This window comes from Polypterus senegalus, chromosome 15, assembly GCF_016835505.1.
Source record: "Polypterus senegalus isolate Bchr_013 chromosome 15, ASM1683550v1, whole genome shotgun sequence".
In the NCBI taxonomy this organism is placed as follows: Eukaryota; Metazoa; Chordata; class Cladistia; order Polypteriformes; family Polypteridae; genus Polypterus; species Polypterus senegalus.
The window spans coordinates 82,512,037-82,525,256 of record NC_053168.1 but is presented as its reverse complement, the minus strand read 5'-3'; the positions used below and the strand labels follow the sequence as shown (position 1 = coordinate 82,525,256).

The 13,220-nt window shown below is 40.3% G+C and overlaps 1 long non-coding RNA gene across 1 annotated transcript; it reads right to left on the bottom strand.

Moving 5' to 3' along the window:
• Positions 1–3,398: 3,398 nt before the first annotated feature.
• On the bottom strand, positions 3,399–11,303 carry LOC120516019. The gene is made up of 2 exons (XR_005630755.1): positions 11,117–11,303; positions 3,399–3,567 (listed from the first exon to the last, which is right to left on the bottom strand). It is a non-coding gene; the product is annotated as an uncharacterized LOC120516019 (long non-coding RNA).
• Between the last annotated feature and the right edge of the window lie 1,917 nt (positions 11,304–13,220).

The window sequence follows — 13,220 nt, the reverse complement described above, 5'->3', positions numbered from 1 at the left end:
TAAATTGTGTCTTTCATTTTTCTATTCTTTAATATGTAAAGCACTTTGAGCTACTGTTTGTATGAAAATGTGCTATATAAATAAATGTTGTTGTTGTTGTTGAAGTGACGACGAAAGTGGTAGAGAATGAGAACGGCGCCCATAAGCATGCGGAGCACACCTGCCCTGATGGCTGCTGCCGAGAGTTGATTTTACAATAAAATAAAAAAAAATAAATAAAAAGAGGAATAACCTTGGAAGTCAATTATCACCCCGAAAACGGATAGTAGACGTCACGTAGTATATGTGTACCAAATTTCAGGTCAATAGTTCATACGGTTTGCGAGCTACAGGTGATTTAAAATCCTGAACAGACAAAAGGATAGCCGCAGTAGCGTATTATAAAAGAAGATGTTTACACTACTTACCTGCCGTTCTGCACTGTTTCTTATAGTCCTTAATTTATAGTCTGCATTTGTAACAGTCTCCCTGATGTGCCCCCCTCCCACAAAGTCCTTTTTTGCTAGATATATTTTCATATTTAGGTATAGGTATTTTTATACTTGTATTTGTATATTTGGTATATATGTGCAGTTATATGTATAGATATTGTACAAAATTCCCTGCTTTATGCTGAACCTAAGCAAGGCAGGCCCCACAAGACTATTACGCATGCAAGGCGTTTTGTTCCTGAATTGTAACATGCTCACAGTCTCTGCCTGTTTGTTTGTGTTTTTTCAAGTTATACTTTGTTGCTACCTTCTGAAACTGTGTGTTGTGTGTTATTGACAAAGTAAGTTGTTTTCTTTTTTGCAGTGTTCAATGTAGCTTAATAGCTTAGCTAATTTTGCAACTTATATTAATGTTTAGTGCAAATATACAAAAGCGCTATTATGGCTATGATTGCTGTTTATGAATGAACATATCGTTAAATTTGTGCACTGTTGACCTTTAAGGAGAGATACGCTGTACTTTACTTCACTCCAACACATTAAAATATGTTGATTTTCTCAGTATTAAATGTAAAGTTTGTTTTTATAAACGAATGCTGTCTTGGGTATTACGCTGTACCTTTAAGTCTGGTTAATAGTGCCACCTACTGGTTTGATTAACAATACCTAAAGTTGAGGAATTGATGTTTAACATTGCTCTTCTTGAATACTATATAATAATGTTCCAGTTTGACATTTAATTAGTTATGTTCATATATGTATTCCATTTGTATTTGTGTACTTATTGTATTAATTTATTTCTGTTTAGATATCACACATACACTTACTGTATGTATACACATCTATTAAAGTACTTGAAGGGTGTTATCTACTCTCTGGTGTAGCTGTGTTTCTTACTAGCCAAAAAATTAGGCCAGCAAGTGTACAGTCAGCACAGTAACATACAACTGTACCTCACAAAGTGGTGTTTAGGGCTGGATCGTACATGGGTTGTGCTATGGCTACATCTAGAGATTTTTACAGTGAGACACAGATAACAAATCCTCGTCCAAGTCACACATGGCGTGTGCCAGCTTACTTGGAGGATTTGTGATTGATCATCCACTGTTACATATTCAACCCATAACTCATATGGGAGCTATTTTATGCAAGTTCCTAATGTGAAGAGGGAGAGCATAAATTTCTTAGAGTCACATTGGAGAGCTCTGAGTAATGAGATGAGGGAGCTTAAGATTGTTATGGAAAGTGTTACACGGGTAACTGAGTATTGCTTCCATTCTGAGAGTCCTGTGCCCCATTATCCACAACACAGGGCACAGTCAATTTCTCAGCCAGCTCTTTACGCCAGTATAGCAGTCCTGTCAGGTTCACAATCTTATGGACAGTTAACTAGATTCTCAAGATCATATTCTTGGCCACAGCCAGCTCCTTTGCAGCCTGCGCCAGCTCCAGTGCAGCCACAGTTCCAGCCAGCTCCAATGCAGCCACAGTTTACGCCAGCTCCTGTGCAGACATTGTTTCAACCGCTGCCACAGTCCTCAGTTCCTAATTTAATTCCACATCAGCACTACCAAAGGTGGCAGCCTCTACACATTTACACCCCCACTGATCCTAGTGTGCCTGGATTAATGGAAATGGCAATTGCATCATCATATGGCATACCAAAACCAAAGTTAGCAGCCTTTTCTTCAGGCAAAGAGAGTGACTTTCTCATGCTTAAAAAAGGATTAGACAGTATCCTTGGCCCTCATCGCCATTTAACTGAAGATTATAAGTACCAAATATTGGTGGATCATCTAGAGCTACCCAATGCTTATCAGATTGCTAAAAGGTATGTCCATCACCCATTCCCATACACTGGTGCAATGCAAACTTTAGAGCAAAGATACAGTCAACCAAGACATTTAGTTCAACGTGAATTGAAGTCAATTCTGAACACTCCAGCCTTACGGCCAGGTGATGCTCAAGGCTTTGAGGACTTTGCTACTGATGTCAACACTTTGGTGGGCATTCTTAACACTATGGATGGGCCTGCTAGAGCTGAACTACAGTGTGGATCTCATGTAGAAGACTTGCTAGCTAAACTGCTTGTGAACTATAGAGACTCATTTATAGAATACTACTTTAATAAACACATTATTATGAGTGACAGTGCCAGAACATACTCTACTAGACCTTGCAGAGTGCCTTGACCAGAAAGCTCAGGCCATACAGATATGTATGAGATGTACAATGGAAGCAGTTAAAGGACAGCCCTACCGAAGAGAACAGAAGCTCTTCAAGTCTACAAGGACCAAGACCATTTTGCCCTTATTGCAATAACCGTGAACATTACCTCAATGCTTGTGAAGCTTTCAGCAAATTGAGCCACACAGAAAAGGTGAAATGGGTTAAGGAACAAGATTGATGTTGGAGGAGCTGCCGAGGTCACAAACAGGATAGTTGTACACTTATGAAACCCTGTTCAACATGCGGAGGTCAATATTTACCTGTACTTCATGACATTGCTTCTGCTACAGAGAATCAGAGCATTCTTGCAGTAAGTACATCATCACCTCGTATTAATGTCGATCAAATCAGCCACTTAGGCAGGGTGATGCTAAAGGTAGTCCCTGTATGGCTATGGAGTAGATCAAGAATATTAGATACACATGCTGTGTTAGATGATGGATCTGAGAGGACAATTCTGCCAGTAGCTGCCAAGCAACTTGGACTGAAAGGAGCAGAGGAGATCTTGTCACTGAGAACAATAAGACATGATATTATTCATTTGAAAGGTGCTGCTGTCTCCTTCGAGCTATTTGCCCAATCAGACCCGAAAGTAAAATATTGTATTCAAAGAGCTTTTGCTGCCAATAAACTGAACCTGGCTGAGCAATATTGCCCCATTGAAGTACTGAAAAGAAAGCAAAAACACTTAAGAGATTGTTGCTCTTGGCTCACAGAATTGCACAGAAACACAGGAGATTGTAGAGACAGGAACTTTATTTAAACAAACATATCAAACAAAAGTCTTTCAAAAGTAAAATGAACTCTGTGTGGAGACATATTGTAATTAAATGAACAGACGAACATCTTCCTCTTCGTAACAAGCTTGCATGTCGGGAGTGGGATCCCCAACAGGAGCAGAGGATGTCTGGGGGAGGAGAGAAAGACAAAGCAATGAGCAAACAGGACAGGTGCTGCACAGGCTTTTAAATATACGAAGAGCTGTACGAGAAGCAGATCATGTGGCATAGCTGCAGCAGCTAACGGAGCAAAGAGGAGGTAAACTGTGTTTCCATTGTATCAGCGTTTAAGAGGGGTTTCGGAGGCAACCGTGACTTCTAGGGATGCATTTAGCCCCCTTCTTCACAAGATATACCAATCCATGGCTTCAGTAGAGTTGAACCCCTGCTTCTCATAGGGTCAGACTACCCTCAGCTGATTACTTCTACTGCTCCAGTTCGGAGGGAACCTCCTGGGGGCTCTGTAGCAGTACAGACACTACTAGGCTGGACAGTCCAAGAGCCCACAACCTTTTTGCAACACCCTTCAAATGAAAGTTTTTGTCTCCAAACCACATTACTCTCTCCCACTCAAGAACTGCATCATCATGTGGAGAGGCTTTGGCAGTTTGATATATTGTAACACAGGAACGAAAGGGAGATCATCCGCTCAAAGCAGGACAAAGCTGCACTGGACACTCTGGAGGAAAAAACAACTTGTATCATAGTCAATGACATGAGTCGCTATGCACCACAACTCCTGTGGAAGAAAGATGCTACCCTCCTTCAATCACCACCTTCTTCAGTTATGGCTCTTTTAAGAGCCACAGAGCTCCGCCTACTCAATACTCCAGAACTGGCAGCTGTGTATAGCAAAGAAATACACAAGCTTATAGAGGAAGGTCTTGTGGTGAAGATATCAATGGAAGAAGCTGAGAGGTCTCAATCATAATACGTTCCCCACCATATTGTACAACACAATGGTAAGGCCAGGGTTGTGTTCAACTGCTCTTACAGGTACCAGCAAATTAATCTAAATGGGAACCTTTTGCCTGGACCAACATTAGGTCCATCACTACTTGGAGTACTGCTCAGGTTCTGAGAGCACAACATTGCAATAAGTGGAGATATACGGGCGATGTTTACCAGTTCTGGTTACTTCCAGAAGATCAATGTTTTAATGTATTCTTGTAGAGCAAAACTAATATTTAGGTCTGAGATAGCATTAAAACATTGTATGTTGTTTGTGCAGATAATAAGTCTCTTGAAGTGCTGACAGAGTGACAGACTGTGTTATTCCTAAGGCACCTGTGTGGTTTAAAGTGCCAGAGGTTAACCATCTGTGTGTGTGTCATTCAGAGGGCACTGTCGATTTTCATTGTGTATGTGTATACCTATGTATGTGTGTGGTAATCATAAGGTGCAAGAGTAGACGAACCCGGTAACTAACTTGATGAGTACACTTACCCTTGGAAAAAAAAAAGGTAAAGGGTAAGTAGAGGGAAATACTATGATAATTCAGCTTCTAACAGTGAAGAGGTTTTATATGTCTAAAGATATTTCTTTGCAGCAATGCAGCTTTGGTAGTCTTGTTGCTATTAATTGATTTTCTTGAGTGGGTTGGAATCGCTTTCAGATTGCAAGTTGTATTCAAGGAATATTAAAAAAACAAAAGTCACTGAGTGCCTTATGGAATATGATCTCAAAATTAGAACTGGATGTACCTTTAAACCAGGGATGCCCACACTTTTTCGGCTTGCGAGCTACTTTTAAAATGACCAGGTCGAAATGATCTACCTACATTAAAAATGCTACATATATATATATTTTCGTTCCCTCTCCTTTCTCTTTCTCAGATCGTTTTATGGAAGGAAGTCAGTTTCATAGTTTTTATGAACAGTTTGAAAGTGCCTTTCCACATTTTCCTTTTTTGGAATGGCAATGATAGATTGACAGATCAGACGAACGCACTTCGTTTGTGACATTGTGAGAGAAAAAAATCCTCTTCCAATTCCATATCCAGCCCATACCCTCCGCAAACAATTTTTTAAAAATCTCTCCTTTAGTCGATATAAATTGGAAGGCTAACTAGATGACTTAGATAGCTGGAGTTTTGCAGTAGCTTGCACGTTTGTTCGTGCGTGCGGGATGATCAGTGTGTTAGGATATATGATAGACTAACGTTTAAAAAACTTTTTTTTGAATGCAACCCGATCTACCTGCACTACCTTTGCGATCTACTGTTCGATCGCAATCGACGCATTGGGCACCCCTGCTTTAAACACTCTGTGCTATCAATCAGACGTTTCACAAAAATGCTACACAGAAAAAATTATGCGTACATCACTGTCTAAGGACAAAATAAAGCAGACTATTGTCATGCTACATGGAGGTAGAGAAAATATAACCAAGAGGGTTTGACACTTGGCAGAAACATTATAATAATATTTAAAGTGTAGGTAAACGTTTTTTATTGTATTGAATTACTATTTAAATTAAATTCATGCACTTTATCAGTGTCTAAAATGAGGGGTGGTGGTCTAACATTACCTTTGTGCACTTCTCCCAGCCCACATCTTTCCTTTGACTTTATGCCACCATATATATTTATGCCACGCCCTTTTGTTCAGCTACCATGACCTCACAGAAGTCTTCTGGCTAAGCTGAGAAAACTCATGGAAAAATTTCTTGATTTAAGATCAGAAATCAAAATAATTATGTAAGTGAGCAGAAATTTCAAAAAACAACTGGTTGATGTATTTCTACTTCCTTGTGTAAATAACACAGGAAAAGAATGCATTTAATCTTAAATTGCAAGGTCCAAATCAGCTGATTGCAGTAATTTTGTGAATTTCCCTTTGGGATTAATAAAGTATCTATCTATTGTGGTCCCGGCCGGGGCTGGAGCCCGGCCGGGATGCCCAGGAGGACGTGAGGAGGGCTTGTGCCTCCTCCAGACTGCGAGGGGGCGTCCGTCCTGGTTCTGTTGGGGGCCACGGGTAGAGGGCTTGGAAGCCCAGCCCTGTAGGGAGCCGTGGCCACCGCCAGGCGGCGCCCTGATGCCGGTTTATCCCGTGTGGTCCCCGGCCGGGACGCCTAGGAGGACCAGAGGAGGGCGTGTGCCTCCTCCAGACCGAGTGGGGGCGTCCGTCCTGGTTATGCAGGAGGCCTCGGGTAGGGGGCTTAGAAGCCCAGCCCTGTAGGGACCCGTGTCCACCGGCAGGCGGCACCCCAGTGCCTATTTATCCCGGGAGCCCGGCACTTCCGCCACACAGGGGTGTGGCCAACCCTAATTGCCGGGAAGCAGCTGGAGCCCATCCGGGTTCCCATAAGAGGGGCCGCCTCCCTCCAGTCATTGGTGGATGTCGGGAGGTAGCAGGACTGAGCTGGGGAGAGGACTGGAGGCAGCCAGAAAGAGAAGGCACAAGGACTGTGTGGCCTGGACTTGGGGAAATCGGTGCAAGAGGCACTGGGGTTGTGAGTGCACGAATTGTACATAGTAACTGTAAATAAACGTATGTTGGGTGAAATATGATGTCCGTCTGTCTGTGCCCGGGCCGGCTTTCACACTATCTATCTATCTATCTAATATACAGCAATGTGAAGGCATTCATCATCAAATTAAAACTTTGGAAAAGACAACTTTCAGGGAATAACTTTTCTCAATTGCCAGCATGCCTATATTTGTTAGAAAATATTATTAGTCATTTGGTAGAGAAGGGTATACTGCTACCATAGAAGTGGTAGCACTATACCATTTGTCCGACTGCTGTCAGTTGTCAGAATACACAATGCCACTTTTAAATTGTTTGAAGACACTTTCACTGTTAGTGTAGATAGTGTGTATAATCACCTAGGAGACCAAGACAGGATCAGAGAGATTCTTTCAGAAATACCTTGTTCACTTTCAAAGACATCTACCCTCTTAAAGAAGGTGATATGAATTTTGAGCAGTACACACAGACACAAGATACTATTTTCCACTATGAAAATTAAATTGAAGCATAGATATACACTAAGGGATGCTCACCATGCACAAGTTTTGGGGCTTCAGGTATAAATGATGCATACTCACAAAAATGCTCTGTACCCCATTTCCACGCACCAATTGAGATGTATAAAAACTAAACTTGGAGTAAAACAACGAAAATTTCACCGAAGCCCCTCACCTTGCAAACACACTTATCTGCTCGGTTATGCAAACTGGTGGCACTCGGTGTCAAAGCAATGCTAATGTTTGTGTGGTCTCCTGTTTTTCAGATTTGCATCAGTGACACAGGATTTATCAAGTTTATCGAAATGAATTGCATATTCTTTACAAAATTAAGACACTTCATTATAATAATTCTGTAACAATACTGTATAAAGATGCATGCAATGGCCAAACTATTTCTACTACTGTAGCTGCTTTAGCATTGTTACTCTCAGTGCACTACTCAGAGTATGTTAACCTACTGTGTCTGTTTGTGGAATCACAGCCATACAGCAGCTGATTGGAAACCAATGGAGTACATTTAGAGTGCATTCTGCAGCTTCAGGAAAGCCAAAAGCCTTTGCATGGATTTCAATCAGTCATGCACAAAGTGTATTTGAACTTCTCTCATCCTGCAAACGCTTTATAGCTTTTCCAGCATGGACCTCAAGGCTCAGAAACAGTTTCACCACAAGAGCTATAAACATAATGCTTCCGGTAGAACAGTTTCTACATATAATTACAATTACCTTACTATAAACTATACAACTATAATATTGTACAACCTGAGCAACTTTATGAGCCATGTGCTCTATCAGCACTATATTTTAATGTTGTTGTACTGTTTTACTTATTCTTTCACATGGTTTATTTATTATGTTTTTATTATTGTTTCGTTTTATCATTTTATAGGATTTGTATATTGAATCTCATTTTACTGTACAATGACAATGAAGGAATTCGATAGAAGAGACAGTGCACATTTATGATAATAAAGACTGGCTTCAAGTCAATTTAGATTTCAAACAGCTATCCTTTTGGAGCTGTGAAGTGTTAGAATACTAGGATGTATACTTAATATTTTTTGATTAAATGCACAAAAGTATTACATCCATCCATCCATTTTCTAACCCGCTGAATCCGAATAGGGTCATGGGGGTCTGCTGGAGCCAATCCCAGCCAACACAGGGCACAAGGCAGGAACCAATCCTGGGCAGGGTGCCAACCCACCGCAGGACACACACAAACACACCCACACACCAAGCACACACCAAGGCCAATTTAGAATCGCCAATCCACCTAACCTGCATGTCTTTGGATTGTGGGAGGAAACCGGAGCGCCCGGAGGAAACCCACGCACACGGGAGAACATGCAAACTCCACGCAGGGAGGACCCGGGAAGTGAACCCGGGTCTCCTAACTGCGAGGCAGCAGCGCTACCACTGCGCCACCGTGCCGCCCATGTATATTACATTTTACAGATAAATTATTAACTGCATTTAAATAATGCATATTGTTAATAATTAAACATGTGGGGACACGGTGAGACAGTGGTAGTGATGAGCTGGTGCCCTATCAAGGGATTGATCCTCCCTCGTGTTGTACGCTTCCTGGGACTGGCACGACCCTGGATAGAAAAACAGATATAATAATTAAACATATATTACCAAGATTTTTCATTGTTCCGTAACAGTTTTAAAGAATCAGTGTACTAAGCTTACGGCTGGGTATACATTTAATACAGAGCTTATATTGTGGCGATTAGTTATGTGGAGAAAAAAAATGGAAAGACAGGAATTGGGGGTTGGTACGTTTAAAAGACACAGTACTGCTGCAATAAATGATTTAATCCAGGGTCGCGTGTGTCCCAGCAAGAATCTTGCTGGAAGCAGGAACAATCCCTGGACGGGGGAGGCACAAGCAATTCTGGATGGAGTGGAGGTAGGAATTATTCTGGATGGGGTGGGGAGGCAGAAACAATCCCTGGACGGGGGAGGCAAGAACAATTCTTAGATGGGACGCTACCTCATCGCTACCACTGCCCCACTGTGTCCCCATGTTTAGTACGTGCTTTTATGCATTTCTTCATGAAAATGATATCAATTATACATATTAGTATTTTAAAATGTTGTGAGAGCTGTAATATAATAAATTTAATGTATTCTGTGTGGTGATCAGTGCCTTTGCGCTCCTGTGTGTGAAAGAGAAAGACACATAGTGATTCACACACATACTGATTCACACACATATAATACAAAGCATTTAACGTGCTGCTTTAGTTACAATGGGATTTGAGAAATTCTAGTAAAATAAACATTGATTTTGAGTTGAAGGTTACGATGTTCTACTTTAATGACAAAATAAACTGCAAGATTAAAGTGAAAATCTTGAGATTTAAGTCGACATTTTAATCTCTTTCTTCTTCACTGTGTCATTACTTTTGTTCTTTCTCTGTACCCTAATACCATTCCATATGACAGCCAGACGGTGGGTGGACTTTGACATCTTACCACTTCCTTTTATATTTTTGGCACTGTGCAACTTTCTGATCTTTAACTTTTGAGTGTCAATTCCATCACGTTCCCTTTGTTGCTCATGCCACTGCCTAAGCCACAAAAAAACTACGTTTTTCCTCGCCTCAGCTTCATTGAGTAGGACCTCCACTTGGCATTTGGTGAAAATCTTAATTTTTACACGTGCATTTGCCGTTGACTTTTAACAAAATACTGAATGTAAGAGGATATCTATATTGATTTGCATATTCAGATGTGTAAAATTCTGGGAGGAGTCGGGATAGGGCTATAAGGCATGTGCGTTAAATTTCATGTTTGTTGTGATTTATAAAGGAGAAATGGGTTGAACTTGGTGTACACACAGTTTTATGCATCTGGAATTTTTTGTGCATATGCACATTTCTATTTTTGTCTTTACAACATGTTTTAGTGTGAATTCTACGCATGGTGTTATACATGAAGCCCTTGGGGATTACTGCTGCAGCCTTTCAACAAGGAATTATAAATTTGACTGAGCAGAAGCATAGGCAGCTATCTGGAAAAACTTCATTGTACAATTAACTACTCGCAAAGTATGTTAATTGTCTATGGAAACATATTATTACTAATAGTACTATATAATGCATGAATATTACTTTGTATAGAAAAGAGGAGGGTAACAGTTGTTCTTTATTCATAACATTCTGTTTTTTTTTGCTATATGTGTTATATTAGTGGCAATTAGTAAAATAACTGTGCTGGCTCCCATACTCTACATGAGTATTGTGGTTTGAACTCCGAAATTTTGACATAAAGAGACCTGGTTTATATAACTGACTGTGGTTGCAAAATAGGCTACAAGACAAAAAATTAATATTTCATGGAATGAGTGACCAACAAAAGAGACAACCTTCTGTTGTTAGGTGATGGCATACTCCTCTGGAGCCAAAATCTTCACCTCCTATTTCCCAGTGTAGAATCAATCAATCAAATGCAGAAGGTTAATGCCCATCATGAGGGCAAGAGTAGCCCAATTCCTATTTCTGGTAGTACCGTTGGCAGCCAAATGTTCTGTACTACATATTGTTAAATTGGTGAAGCTTTTTAATCATCAGATTGAACAAATAATATAAAATTTGGTTATGTTTGCTTTGGCAATTTATTTAATAAATACAAAATGGTCTTCTAGAGAGGAAAAATGCATCAATAAAATAAAGTATTAATTTACTGTACCTGATATCTCCTTTAAAAGTTTTGGATGTCAAATTATATGTCCTAAGAAAACATAATTAAACATTATTCAGTAAATGTCTCAAAAGAGATTAGGTTTGTTCTAAAAATCATGCATTACAAAATTTAAATTGCTAAATTTGCTCTCACAGAAAATATAATATTCCTGTTTGGTAAAACAAGTCAATAAATGCAATTGCGCAGCATTTAAAAAATTACAAGCTACAATATTTGTACAGTTTAATAGATTTAAATTTTCTGGATTGTTAATGACAAAGTAACTTTGAAGTGGTTAGATGGTTATAAAATATATTTTCTGAAGCTGAATAAGTATAAACCGAAGACACCAGTTTAGGAGAAGAACCTCATGCCATCTGTGAAGCATGTTGGTGAAATGTTATTGTTTGGGGTAACTTTGCTGATTCAGTGCTTGGGCAAATTCATCAAGTCAACTGTGAATTCTGCCTCATATCAACATATGCTTCAGGAGCTTGTGAGGCCATCTATTCGAAAATTGAATCACAAATGGACCCTTCAGTACAATAATGATCTGAAGCACATCAGCAAGACCAGTAAGGAATGGCTCCAAAAAAAGGAAATGGATGGTTATGGACTGGCCTAGTGAAAGCCCTAATTTGAATCCCATTGAAATGTTGTGGGAGCATTTGAAACGGGTAGTACCTGCAAGAAAACCCAGTAACATCTTGCAACTGAAGGAATTTTGCAGGTAATGTGGTCAAAAATATTACTGAGTCGATGTCAAAAAAACAGTTAGGCAGTTATGCAAAATGCCTACAAGAAGTCATCCCTACTAATGCGAACAATATCAACTTCTGAGATCAAGGATATGCTTGCTTTTTTCCCCAGCACATCCACAGTAGATCATTACATCTACAGATATTTCTGTTAAATAAACAACTTAAAAGGCAAATTTTCCTTGTGTTTTATTCAAGTATATTACCTTTAAGGGCAGGTACAGATTGAATGAAGATGTACTGTTTGCATGTTCAAATATGTAGAAAAAGTCAAGAGTTTCCATGGGGTATACTTACTTTTTCAAATGACTGTATGTACCATTTAGTGCCATTGGAAGATAAAGAGACTAATTGAAGAACTCACCTGTCTTGTACAGACACTTTTGTAACGGTACAGGACCAGTGATACTTACATACAGTGCATCCGGAAAGTATTCACAGCGCATCACTTTTTCCACATTTTGTTATGTTACAGCCTTATTCCAAAATGGATTAAATTTGTTTTTTTCCTCAGAATTCTACACACAACACCTTCTAATGACAATGTGAAAAAAGTTTACTTGAGGTTTTTGCAAGTTTATTAAAAATAAAAACATTGAGAAAGCACATGTACATAAGTATTCACAGCCTTTGCCATGAATCTCAAAATTGAGCTCAGGTGCATCCTGTTTCCCCTGATCATCCTTGAGATGTTTCTGCCACTTAATTGGAGTCCACCTGTGGTAAATTCAATTGATTGGACATGATTTGGAAAGGCACACACCTGTCTATATAAGGTCTCACAGTTGACAGTTCATGTCAGAGCACGAACCAAGCATGAAGTCAAAGGAATTGTCTGTAGACCTCCGAGACAGGATTGTCTCGAGGCACAAATCTGGGGAAGGTTACAGAAAAATTTCTGCTGCTTTGAAGGTCCCAATGAGCACAGTGGCCTCCATCATCCGTAAATGGAAGAAGTTCGACACCACCGGGACTCTTCCTAGAGCTGGCCGGCTACCTAAACTGAGCGATCGAGGGAGAAGGGCCTTATTCAGGGAGGTGGCCAAGAACCCGATGGTCACTCTGTCAGAGCTCCAGAGGTCCTCTGTGGAGAGAGGAGAACCTTCCAGAAGGACAACCATCTCTGCAGCAATTCACCAATCAGGCCTGTTTGGTACAGTGGCCAGACGGAAGCAACTCCTTAGGAAAAGGCACATGGCAGCCCGCCTGGAGTTTGCCAAAAGGCACCCAAAGGACTCTCAGACCATGAGAAACAAAATTCTCTAGTCTGATGAGACAACGATTGAACTCTTTGGTGTGAATGCCAGGCGTCACGTTTGGAGGAAACCAGGCACCGCTCATCACCAGGCCAA